Raw genomic sequence first — 13,948 nt, 5'->3', positions numbered from 1 at the left:
AAAGCCAAGGAAACAATTTACATGTGAGCCCCTGAGGCTGGAAAGAAAAGCCTGGCGTCTTCCATAAGCCAGAAGTTGTGGCAGCAGGAGGATGGGCGCTGGGCAAGGTAGGGACCACTCAAAGATCTAGGCAGGGGAGCGACAGGATCTGATTTGTCTTAAAAAGATGACAGTGGCTGTTGCACGGGAAACAGCTTGGAAAGAAGCCGCGGAGGGAGGCAGGGATGTCGGGACGGGGAGGTGTCAGGACCTGTAGAGACAAGGGGACGGGGGAGATGTCAGGACCAGAGATGGAGAAAACTGGCTTTGAGAGGCCCTTCGAGGTAGAAACGGCAGCTTGGGGATCTTGGGTGGGACAAGCCCAGGGGCACGTGGCTCTGGCACCCCCACCCCCCCACTTCTCCCCCACCCCCTGTGTGAGCTCCACCAGCCCCCAGGGGTGCCGGGACAGTCCCAGAGACGTGAACGGAGCGCTCCCACTGATCTTTATCTGCGTCTCATATTTTTTGCCTCTTTTCCTTCCCCCCTCCATTGCCTTTCCTTGTATTGTGGTCAAGACCATCTTTTTTTTTTTTTAAGATTTTTTTATTTCAGGGAGAGAGCGTGGGTGGAGAGGAGGGGCAGAGGGAGAGGGAGAGAGAGAATCTCAAGCAAACTCCCTGCTGAGCGCAGAGCCCAAGGTGGGCTCAGCCTCACAACCCCAAGACCACGACCTGAGCTGAAATCAAGAGTCGGCCACTTAACGGACTGAGCCACCAGGCGCTCCAAGCCCCTCTTTAATTAGCTCCACATTTGCTTCCCTCTGAACCTTCACGTTTTTCCTTGATTTTGCAAGAATACCCTTTATCCCTACCTTTTCGTGCAACCAAAAGCGCCTCGCCGTGGTGTGAATGCTACACACCTACAACGCTGTCCCAAGCACCAGCTCAGTCCTCAACCCGCACCCGGAGCCAGTGGAACTCCGGAGAGTTCTTCCGGCCCAGGCCGTTGCAGGCCTCCACTCAGCCGTGCTGAGACCAGCAGCAGAGAGAATCAGCTGTTAGCGGCCACTGGATGCCCTGTGATTAGGCAGGTACTATCTAGGGACAAAGTACTGTCCTCCACTCAGGAAATGCAGGCTCCAGTCAACCTCCCACATCCGATGCAAAGGATTCCCTTGGCTTCCCCAAGCCCCACGGTCCCCTTAAAGTGAGACCAGGTCCCAGCAGGCCCAATACCACACAAACCGCAGGGATTTATTATTAGGGACTGTCTCATGGCAGAGAGCAGATGCTAAGGTCAAGAGGACTCATTTGTCAGTCGACTCAAAATGCAGATAATATTAAATACGACGTCTTCCCAGGCTGCAACAATCAATTATGTGTTGCCTATCTTTTTAAAATGTCATGTGCTTGTTTATATGTTGCTGATGTCTCTCTAGGTCTCTAGGGATATCTTAACTATGTAATGAAGAGAACTTTCCTTAAGAGGGTGTCTCTTCGCTGCTAGGGGCCCTGTTCCAAAAAAAGAGGCCGACAGATTCTTCCAGAGCATTTCATACTTGGAGAAAAGAGAACTGCATCCCTCTGTCTATTGGCTTAAGTATCAAAATATATATTAAATTATTCTCTATTGCAGTTCTTAATTTCATCACCTAATTTGTAGTTTTGAGGTACATGGAGACTTTCTCTTAAAAATAAGCCCCTAGCATGGTTATTTCATACCTGGTTTGTTTGCTTTTTTATTCTGTAGTAATTATAGACTCACAAGAAGTTTCAAACTTGCAGAGAAAGATGCCCCGGACCCATTACCCAGATTCCCCCAAAGATAACATCTCGTGAAATTATAGTCCATTATCAAAACCAGGAAATGGACATTGTCACAATACTCAGATGCAGTATTTTGTTTAGAAAGAGTTCCTATCAAAATGGACTTGGGTCCCACTCTTTTAAATTAACTTAGAAATTAATTCTGGCATTCTGTTAGGCATTTTATGAAAAGCTAATAAAGCTTTAAAAATAACATTGCCGTGTAAATATTTATACATTATGCTAATGGTAATGGAGGAGATAAAGCTGATGCATGTTAACTTTGATCGGCCAAGATTTTCTGCAAGATTAATTTGCGTGAGCGCTACTAAAGCTACGCCTTCAAACCTGGGGATCCAGGAATGGTTCCCCAGAGCCTCGAGGTGCCACAACTTTGAAATGTGTAACAAAGCAAGAAGTGAACTGAATTTCTAAGCTGGTACTAAAGGGTTGAGCTGACCTTGTCTTTAGAAAGTAAGTCTGGTGCAAACTACGGTACAGAGACTAGTTTTCTTTGCAGACCAGACCATTTGACAAATGTTCTGGTCCTTCTCTCCTCCGCATGTGAATCGTACACTTTTTAAGAGAAGTTTTTGGGTCTTATTTGGGGGACAGCAGAGAGAAGAGAGGGGAGAGGTGAGGAGAACAGGGAAGAAGGTCTGAATGTGCCTGAACTTGGTGAGCCTTGCCTTTTATTCCTTGTGACTGAATGAAATAACGTGACGTAGGCACGTCTAAGGCAATTGGAGGGTGTGAATTTTCAGGCTCGCTTTTCCCTTGAATGTATCGAACTTCAAGAACCTTCTGCCTAAGCCGCCGAGAATCTGTGTGTGGAGCGTGTTGAAACAAGCTCACCCTGGCTTTCATGTTACCTGCCCAGAACTCAGAGTGGCACACAGACCTGGTGTGTCTGACTTTCTGTATCCGAGGAAACCCTTCGCATCAGAGCAGCCCTGTAAAGCGTGCCTCAATGTCCCCGCTACCCGACAACAGAGGGGGTTTGAGGATGGGGAGGGAGGTGGGGACCGTCAGAGGGACTCTTCTGGGTACTAGTTTCACCTGCTAGAAAGAGAGCCGCCATCAGGCTGTTGGGCTTAAGTGTTTCTCACCAGGTCGGTCAGCCCTTGCCCCGTGATTCCCGAAAACTGCCAGGAGCCCTCAGCGGGTCAGCCCGGAACAAGTTCACTAACACAGCACCCGTGACCGTGCATAAATCTGCCCCCAGCCCCCACCCCCCCCACACACACTCAGTAAAAAGGCCGGGCGAGGAGGCCATTTGTTGTAACCAGGGGACCAGCCCTTGGGAGTGTTCCTGTGTCCCTCAGCGTGACTTTGTGGCCTCATGGAGAAAGGCAGCCACTTCGTGCCTTGGAAGTAACTTTGGATCCATGTCAAATAAACATCTTAATCACATGCTTCATGCATATTTCTTCATTTTTACAGTCATGAGGGTTGAGCCCAGTGCCTCCCCCCGGGACTGCCTGACTTTTGTACCCTCCCCTCTTGTGTAAGGTGGGATGAGTCTGTCTTTCTGGCCTGAGCCCGGAGCAGCCTCAGCCTCAGGCACCACAGCGCACAGGAAGCCGCACTGTGCCCCCGATCGCCAGCCACCTCGTGCGCTTGCGTGAACTGGTATCCTCGTATACGCGGCCCCTGTTTAGTAATCGATCAAAGTTCTCGGCGGAGCAGAAGCTTGGACAGTTCCCGTGGCGCGGGGAGGCCCAGGCACCGGCTCACCAGCTCCCAGCTGCAGAGGGAACGCACGCACCCACAGCAGCCCAGACGCATGATAAGACTTGTCTGCACATCATCCCGGCCCGGGAGCCTCTAATTACACGTCTGGGGCTTGCAGGAGCCCAGGTGGCCGGGCTCACATGATCGCAGAACTGTGAAGATAGCGCGGGCCGGGTTCTCACTGCCTGCGCAGCCGGGTGGGGGAGGCACCTCCGAGCCCCGTGCGTCACTTCAATACAAATTATAATAACCGCATTCCAAAGACAACAAGAGTCCATTTAACCGGGCAGTTCCTTCTTCCCAAAGCGTTGCCACGGTTTTATCTTCCCATCTACCTTTTCAGCTGTTCCATCTTCAACCTCCCTCCTGCCCCCTGACTTGGGAGAGCTACTTGGCACGGCGGCAGAATTGGTATGCCAGAGAGCCCAGGTTCGGGTCCCCAGGCTGCGTGGTTTGCTCCACACAACGTAGCTCCGGCCCGTGGGGTGTCTTGTGTGACGGAATTCGGGCTGATCTAACTTGCTCGCAGCTGTCCTTAACAGTATCCACAGCCCCCAGTTATCAGAGACTCATCTCGTGCCGGGTGCTGTGCTGGGCGCCTGAGTGCGCGGGGGTTGTGACACCATCAGATCAGCCTTGGAACCAGGAGACCCGGCTTGTAAGGAAACACACCTGTCCAGAGCCAAGTGAGAAAGTCACCGTCATCGGGCCCGGCAGTGGCTCGCGGAGGAAAGCCGTGCTGTGGGAGTGTGTAACAACACAACAGTTGTTGGTTCTGTCTTTAATCAGCTGTGTGGGAGGATTCTGAGGACCGCAGCCAGAAATCTGTTTTTGTTTTTTGTTTTTGAAGACACACTTTTTTCTTCCAAGCTTCACGAATGCTGAATCAGTCCGATTGTTCCTTTTGCAAGAATCCACAAATTTTAACAGCGATAAATAGATCAAATAGATCGCCATTTGTCATCTAGTCATTGATAAGGATCTCATAAGGAAATTGATTTACCAAACTGAAATTCTTATTTAAAATGCTTTTCTCCAAAACCTTCTCTATCAGTCCGTAGACAACTTAGATCCATGTCATTTTTTTTCTTAAAGCATATTCCTAAGGATTCTATGTATGCATTAATTACAAAATGTTTTCTGGACGCAGAGTTTTCTCTGAACAGCCTTGGTATAGGTAAAAAGAGGTGTTACCACCCACCGGCATGCATTATAATTCTGTCCTTGCTTAATCCCCACCCAAATGCCCATTTCCATCTATACAAACTCATATTATTCTTTCTGAATCATACCTAAGTGCCGCACCCTGAGTTGCACATAAAACTTGGCCATATTATTTATACGCCAGTGTGTACTCACATGGCTGGGCTGACTTAGAAGTCCACTTACGTTTTTCTGGGATTATTTATCACCTTACTTCTCCATTACTGGTTCTGGGTGGGAAATTCCCTGAAAGGTTTTCTTCTAAAATCTGGTAGCCTAATCTTAAGGATATATTTTCACCTCCTTCTCCAGTGACAGATCCTTATGTTGGCAGGTCTCTTTCCTTTAAGTTTGAACCTCAACAGAGACAAGCTGCTCTAATTATTCAAATGCAGCACTTTCTTTTACAGCTCACAGCCAGGAATGTACATGTAATAGAGTTACGGGGAGTCCGTCGATAGCTTAACACACAGGGGCCTCCTGCAGCCCTGCTAAGCATCTCCTGAAATCTCCTAAAATCAACGATCAATCTGTAAGTAAAACACAAAACTGTCTATTGGCATACCGAGTGTTTCAGGAATTAATGAAAGATACAGCACAGACAGATGCCATATGATGGAGCGATAGGATCAAAGGGAAAGACTAAAATAGTCACAGGACATGGCTTCTGTGACAGCCCCTCCAAGAGTTCTGAGAAAAGTCTGCCTTTATGGATACGGGACAGGAAGGAGCCCTGGGGTGGGTGTCGGGGTGATTATCTGGGGAACCCCTTCCAGAGTCCCTGCCAGCCGGCTTCTACCCCTCTCCCCTTGTGTGAAGCTTTGTCAGGGAGTGTGTGTGTACAAGCTGGGGCCTTGGTGACAGAGACACAGCAAGGCCCCCATTAGCAAGAACTGTCGAGGTGGTGAGCTCCCATCCCGACTACACACTCGATCTGGAAGCATGGCCCTTCCACTTCCAAGCCCATGTAATCAGAACCGGGATCTCCAGACAGGAGAGTGGGGATTTTTAAACACAAGTAGGAGCAGAAGATCAAAAGTCATCAAGCACTTGAGGAAAATTAATGTCAAGAAACGAACACAAGTCAATAAACAGAGACCAGCACCCATGTGAACATTTCACAAGGCAAACAGATGTTAAAATAATCCCCGGAGATTAGACAGAATATTACATCCACAAAAACAGCCTATTGTGAAAAACAGCCAAGGGACAGAAAATAGGAGGAAAAGTTAAGAGGCATTTAGTATCTGAGAAGACAAGAATAGAGAGTAGCATAAAAGAAATACTTAAAACATGTATATTGTAATGTATATAATTATCAGATCAATATGTTGTACACCTGGAACTGATATAATATCATATGTCAACCGTACACCAATTAAAAATTTAAAAAATAATAGGAAAAAATTTCCCAGATCTGAACACATGGGTCTTCATACAGAAAGGACCCTCTCATACCAAATAATTTACTTGAAGATAAGATACACCCAGGGCCGCCTGGGTAGCTCAGTAGGTTAAAGGGCTGCCTTTGGCTCAGGTCATGACCTTGGGGTCCTGGGATTGAGCCCTGCGTCACACTCCCTGCTCAGTAGGGAGTCTGCTTCTCCCTTTGCCCCTCTCCCCAGACACATTTCCCAAAACTGCAGAATACCAAGGATGCAGGAGAAAAAAACTACCTTCCAAAGGGAAAAATGAGCAGAAGTTACCCACAAAGGAGCACACAGGATGCTGGAAGAAAGTGGAGCCATATTACCGAGTTTCTAAGAAACAGTGATTCTGAACCCAGTCTTGTACTCGGCCAAATTAGCATTCAAATGAAAGGTCAGAACGAAATATTTTGGGCAGACAAACATCAGAAAGTCTGTCATTCTCAGATTGGCTTTCTGAAAGAATTTCTCAAGGACAGCAACACAGCAAAACAAAAAGAATCTAAAGAGGAAGAAGATGTATCCAATGGCCAATGGCGAGCAGAAAAGCCATTAGAGTTGACAGCAAAGTTTAAATAATTTTTTATGCATAACTAAAGAATTAATAATAATGGAGAACTAAGAACCCAGGTTAATCCCAGGAGGAAGAGAATGAGGAGGAAACTGGAAACAGATGGAGGCTTTGGTCTTTGGGAGGAGAGGATACAATCGATTACTGGATATTATTGAATACTATTAAATGTACATTATTATAATATCGATAGTATTATTGAATACTATTAAATGTACGTTATTATAATATCGATAGTATTATTGAATACTATTAAATGCACATAAAAAATTTAGAAGCTTACTTCTACTTCAGGTAGTAGCAAAAAAAAGCTTGCATCAGATTAACCATCCTGCCTATGACAATTATAAAGTCAGGATAAAATAGTTTAAAAAACAATGATATGAAGGTAGTGGAGAGTAATCAGTGCCCTGGAAAAAAAGGAATCAAACCAGTGCAGATCCATGTGTAACCAGCTTTCCCCCAAGACAGTTCCTTAATTCTCTCAGCGTACAAGAACTCGGGTTCAAGCTGGAAGTGTCAGTCTTATTGGGCTGAAAAGACAGAAGTTAGAGTACAGGGTTTCCTGCCAGAGTAGATGGGAATTGAGGGAGGCAGATCCTGGAAAGGAGGAAGCCCCCAGATCTGTATGCAAACATCCCCCAAATCCTTGGCTGAATCCTGGACTGCATGTGCAGGTCACGTCTCCAAGGATCCGGTGGAAAGCAGCAACCAGAAGGCAGAGGAACTGAGCAGGAATTTCAGCAGCTGCCCAACCGTGAAGACAGAGTTTGGATATCAAGTCCAGCCAAGTTCAAGGTGCTTGGTAAACCCATTGCGCTTTCTTCTAAAACCCCAGGAAGACCATATTTTAGGTGTGAGGGCCAAATTCCAAACTGAGGGCAAAACTGAAATAAACACCCTAACAAAGCCTATCACCAAACCACCACAGGATCAAAGTTATCTGCTGGTGATTTATTTACCTTCTAAAACAAATTTTATCGCTTTTCAGAGGAAGATGACAGAAGCCATTGTACTACACTATATCATCTGCAGTGTTCAGTGAATGATAACAATTATAAGACATGAAAAGAAGGAGAATGCATCTCACAATCGAGAGGAAAAAGCAGTCAATAGAAGAGACCCACAGATAACCTGATGCTGAATTAACAAAGATGCCAAATAATTATCAGAAATATAAAGATTTCACAGGAGAAGTGGATAGAAGGGGTGGAGATATAGGAAATTTTTAGAAGTAATATAGAAAATACAACAAAGAACCAAATGGAAATCTTTGACCTGAAAAATGCGATATCAAAAAATTGTTTTGTTTTAGAGGATTGACAGCAGATTGGATAAAAGAATCATAATATGAACATAAACGCAGATGAGTAGAAAGTATTCAACCGACAGCACACAAAAAGAAGAAATGACCAGAAAATTGTCTCTGTTGGGATACTGAGTGAAATTGGATATACAACTTCTAAATCATTTGAAGAAGAAGAAAATGAAACTTTAAAAAAATGATGAATCCAGGCGCCTGGGTGGCACAGCGGTTAAGCGTCTGCCTTCGGCTCAGGGCGTGGTCCCGGCGTTATGGGATCGAGCCCCACATCAGGCTCTTCCACTATGAGCCTGCTTCTTCCTCTCCCACTCCCCCTGCTTGTGTTCCCTCTATTGCTGGCTGTCTCTATCTCTATCGAATAAATAAATAAAATCTTTAAAAAAAAATAAAAATAAATAAATAAATGATGAATCCAACAAATGGAAAGAAAAAGGGGGAAATTTAACATTAATAAAATCATGGTAGGGGCATATCTGGCTGGCTCAGTACCACATGCAACTCTTGATCTCAATGCAGTGAGTTCAAGCCCCACATGGGGTGTAGAGATTACTTAAATATAAAATCTTTTTTAAAAAATCATATTAAAAAATAAACGAAATAAGTTTGCAGGAATAAGTCAAAACATATCAGCAATCACAAAAGAATGAATTAAATCTCCATTTTAAAATACAGAGATTTTCAGATTTCAATTAACAACAACAAATATGTTATTTACAGAAGACACACATAAAAAGAATGTTATGTGTTGGTTAGAACAATTTTTTAGTACAAATAACAGAAACATCATCTAACAATAGCTGACAAAGTGGGTTTATTTTTCTTGTAGAAGTCTGGGAGTATGTGGCTGCTGGTCTTTGTTCAGTAGTGTAGAGATGGTGTCTCAGCATTTCTCTTGACCTTTTCTTCATGGTCACAGAAAGGCTGCCAAGTCTCCAGGCATTACATTCACAGTGAAGGCAGGAAAAGAAAAGAAGCAATACTAGTCACATTGTTTCCTTTTTCAGGAAAAGCAAAAACCTTCCCAGAATTCTCAACAGACTTCTGGTTGTGTTTCATTAATCAAAACAGTTGTCAGCTGGCAAGAGAAGACAGTCACCCCCATCCTATATAGCAAAAGTATACAAGAGAAGAGAATTAGAAATTAGTGCTCAGTAGCCAATGAATAGTGTCTCCCACAGGTTCAAAATAGGGGATGGAAAAGATACACTAGGCAAATGTTGACCCAAGGCTAACAAGAACTGAGCTGTTACAGAGCAGTGAGAAGCCATGTGGTGGTTCTACGCTGAATATGATCGACAGGGCTCGGTACACATTACCAGCTCCCGCACTGTAGGGGCTAGAAAGTAAAAACCTCATTTCTGATGCTCTTTTGCAGCTAAGTTGTAGATGTGAATTAGGTTTAGCCAATTGCACAGACCTGTGTGAGACGTGGTAGATGGAACTGAGGCAGAAGGTTGTCTTTCTGCTCATAACCAAATTCATGGAGAGAAGTGTGAAAGACATTTGTGGCAGTGGCCAGACTCAGCATTTCAGGGTTTTATCAGCAGCTTTGTGCATAGATATGGTTGTTATGATAATAGCTTCAGTAGCCTTAGTGGCTTCATAATCCCAGTTTCCTTATGCCTGAACTAAAACTATGGTGATGTGATCTTCAACTCAACAGTTCCAAGGAGGCCTCCTGCTTACGACTTCTTCATTTTTCCAGGGATTTTATAAGCACCTAATTTCCTGTTTTAAACTCCTTTCTGCATATAATACACTGAGTGGTTTCTATTTTCTGCAATGAACCCCAAAACTGGTACCAAGTGTGTGCACATCAACACACACACACACACACACACACACACACACACACCACCCATCTTGGGATAACAGAACCCTCAGAAGCAAATGCAAACCCTCTCTGGAAGAACTCAACCTCAGTTCAAACCTCAAAGAATTCCTACAGAATGAAAAATGAAATCGAGGATAATGAACACTTCCTAAGCAAAAATCACAAGACACACAAGGAAACAAAGCACCATAGAGAAGAAAAGCAGAAACTGTAGACAGCAGACACATACAAAGGCTTCTGATTTCAGAATTATCAGATACAGAACATAAAATACATGTGTTTGGTATGTTTAAACAAATAAATATGTACATAGAACAAATAGATTTAAAAAAGAATAAAAGAAAACATTTAAAAATAAACTGTATATGTAATAATTACAATGAATAATTCAGTGGATGCTCCAGCCACCAGAGTGGACACAGATGAAGAATTAATGAACTAGCCGATGGATTTGAAAAATATCACAGAGAATGCAGTACCAAAAGACAAAGGCAAGGAAAACATGAAAGAGAGGTTGAGACAAAATATAGAGTGAAAGGCAGTAAGTTATGTTGTCTGGAAGGAGAGACCAGAGGGAATGAGAAAGAAGCAATATTTGAAAAGATAATAGATAAGAATTTGCCAGAATTATTCAAATATACCAAAGTTCAAATTTAAAAATCTAATAAATCCCGACAGATTAAAAGAAGGAAGGGAGAAAGGGAGAGAAGGAAGGAGGAAAGTAGATCCACAAATCATAGATTTGCAGTGAGATTGGAAGATACCAAAGAAAAGCAAAAGTTTTGGAGGAAGCCAGAGCAGGGGAATGAAATAAATCACCTACAAAGGAATAAGAAGTAAATGACTAACTTCTCAACTGCAACAAAGTCAGAAGAAAGATGTTAGTTAAAAGAAAACATTGTTGAACCAGATTTTTAAAAAAATAATTCCTCTATATGCTGTTCACAAGACATGCTTCCAAAACATAAGGACACTAAAAAATTGAAAATGTAGATAAAGATAAACTGAAAAACAGTAGCCAAGAGAAAGCTGAAACAGCTATCAAACATCAGACAAAATAGATAAGAAAGCAAAAATCATTACCCATGATAAAGAGGACTATATAATGACAAAAAATTCCAATTCACCAGGAAGAGATTATTCTAAACTTGTAAGCACCCAATAATATAGCCTCAAGATATATAAAGCAAATACTTACAGATCCAAGAGAAGAGACTGACAAATCCACTGTTACAGTGGGAAAGTTTAGTACAACTTTTCTTGGTACTTGACAGATCAAGTGTGTAAGAAGTAAGTAAGGATAGAGATTTGACAAGAACAATTAACAAGCTTGATTTAAAAAGATTTTTTAAAGATTTTATTTTTAAGTAATCTCTACACCCAACGTGGGGCTCAAACCCACTACCTGGAGATCAAGAGTCACAGTCTCCACCAGCTGAGCCAGCTAGGCACCCCTAACAAGCTTGCTTTAATGAATATATAAATACTGCAACCAGCAATTAAAGAATATACATTCTTTTTTTTAAGTGAACTTTTAAAAAAAAATATTTATTTATTCGAGAGAGAGAGTGTGTGTGCACACGAGTGGGAGGAGGGGAGAGGGAGAAAGAGAATCCTCAAGCAGACTCCCCACCAAGTGAGGAGCCCAACACAGGGCTCCATCCCAGAACCCCAAGATCATGACCTGAACCAAAATCAACAGTCAGGTGCTTAACCAAGTGAGCCACGAGGCAACCCTTAACCGAACTTTTTTATTGAACAATAACATATATAAAGAAGAGTATGCAAATCAAAAATATATGACCTAATGAATTCTCATGAAGTTGACACACTACAGCCCTAGGACTTGGGTTAGATCAGGAAGAACTTTATGACACCCTCAAACTCTTTTTCTCGCCGCTGCACCACCCCCAGTCACAGTCCATGCTATAGAAACCACCATCCTGACTTCAAATGCTATAGATTAATTTTGCCCATATTTACTTATTATAAGTGATATCATACACTTGTACTTTTTTGTGTCTCTTTTGCTCAATATTATGTTTGTGAGATTTATGTGTGTAGAAATATCTTTTTCATTCTCATTCCATTGTATGAATAAACCACATTTATCCATTCTTCTGTTGATGGACTTTTAGATTGTTGCCTCTTTGCAAGTAGCACAAATGATGCTGGGATGAACAGTCTTCTTTTTTTTTTTTTCTTAATCTTTATTATTCTTTTTCTTTTAGTAATCTCTACACCCAGTGTGGGGCTCAAACTCACCACCCCGAGATCAAGAGTCATGTGCTCTACCAACTAAGCCAGTCGGGTGTCCCAGGATGAACATTCTTGTAGGTGTCTTCTGATGATCATGTGTATGTATTTTTGTTGGGTATATTTAGCTTATTTTTAGCCTTTGCAGACATTGCCCCAAAGGTTTCCAAATGGTTGGAGCAATTTACATGCCCACCAGCAGTATGTGGGTGTTCCAGTTGCCAACAACTCATCAGGGCTTGGTAATATTCTACCTCTTCATTTTACCCATTCTGATGGATGTGATAAGATGCATTTTTTTCAATCCACGTGAAATAGTTACAAAAGTTGACCAACTGTTAGTTTTCACATATTTCACAGGATTGGTACCATACAGACCAGGCTCTCTGACCACACCACAATTAAGTTAGAAATCAGTGACAAAATATAGCTAGATAAATTGGAAAAAATGCATACACTTGCAAGTCATCAGAACTGAATGCTGCAACACACTGACATCAATATATAGAAACAATGTTTAATCTTGGATATGTATGTTGGAAAAGAAGAAATCTCAAAATAAATGAATCAAGCACTCAGTTTTAGAATTTAAAAAGTCTGGAGAGGAAAGAATAAGAGTAGAAATTTCTAAAAAGTAGGCAAAACATAAAATAGAAAGTATTATCGGGGTGCCTGGGTGACTCAGTCAGTTCAGCTTCCAACTCTTGACTTGGGCTCAGGTCATGATCTCAGGGTTGTGAGATCAAGCCCTGCGTTGGGCTCCATCCATGCTGGGCAAGGAGGCTGCTTAAGACTCTCTCTCTCTCTCTCCCTTTTCCTCTGCTCAATATTTACACCAATACATTTGAAAACTTAGATACAGTAGTAGGTACCTTCCTAGAAAAAACACAACTCACCAACACTATCTCAGGAAGAAATAAAGAACTTAAATAATCCTATTACCTGAAAAGAATTTTTTTAAAAAAATATGGAATGCTTCACAAATTTATGTGTCATCCTTGTGCAGGGGCCATGCTCATCTTTTCTGTATCTTTCCAATTTTAGTATATGTGCTGCTAAAGCTACTAGAAAAGAATTTCAATGGCGGTGTCTCAAAAAGTTAAACATAGAATGACCATAGGACCCAGCAATTCCACTCCTAGGTAAGCACACAAAAGAAGTGAAAATAGGCACTCAAAACAAATGGTTGTGCATGACTATTCACAGCAGCGCTATTCACAACTGCCAGAGGTGGAAACAACCCAAATGACCATCACTGCATGGATGGATGCACGAAATATGGTAGATCCATACAACAGAAAATCATTCAGGCTTAATGAAATTCGGACACATGCTGCAATGTTAAGGAACCTTGAAACATTCTGCTAAGTGAAAGAAGTCAAACTCAAAAGGTCACACACAACATAATCCCATTTATGTGAAATATCCAGAATCAGTAACTCCGTAGATACAGAATGTGGAGAAGAGATTACCAGGGCCTAGGGGAGGGGGAAGGAGTGACTGCTAGTGGGGACAGTCTCCTTAGGAAATACTGAAATGCTTTGGAATTGGATAGAGGTGATGATTGCACAACACTGTGAATTTCTAAATGCCACTGAATTTGTACGCTTTAAAGTGGATAATTTTAAGTTATATGAATTTTAGCTCAGTTAAAACAAAAAACTCATCACAAAGAAAACACCAGACCGAGATGGATTCAGAGGCAAATTGCATTAAATATTCAAATAAATAAACATGTATATATTTATGAATGATTAAAATTATATACATATATAATTTTGTTGTATGTACATATGTATGTACATATATAAT

General features: G+C 42.4%; 1 non-coding gene across 1 annotated transcript; it reads right to left on the bottom strand.

Annotated features, from left to right (window-relative positions):
• Positions 1-13,097: 13,097 nt before the first annotated feature.
• LOC117804535 lies at positions 13,098-13,201 on the bottom strand. The gene has a single exon (XR_004629012.1). It is a non-coding gene; the product is annotated as a U6 spliceosomal RNA (small nuclear RNA).
• Positions 13,202-13,948: the final 747 nt, after the last annotated feature.

The sequence above is a fragment of the Ailuropoda melanoleuca genome, chromosome 11 (genome assembly GCF_002007445.2).
Source record: "Ailuropoda melanoleuca isolate Jingjing chromosome 11, ASM200744v2, whole genome shotgun sequence".
Lineage (NCBI taxonomy): Eukaryota > Metazoa > Chordata > Mammalia > Carnivora > Ursidae > Ailuropoda > Ailuropoda melanoleuca.
The sequence above is the reverse complement of the archived record's forward strand: the minus strand, read 5'-3'. Positions and strand labels throughout refer to the sequence as shown.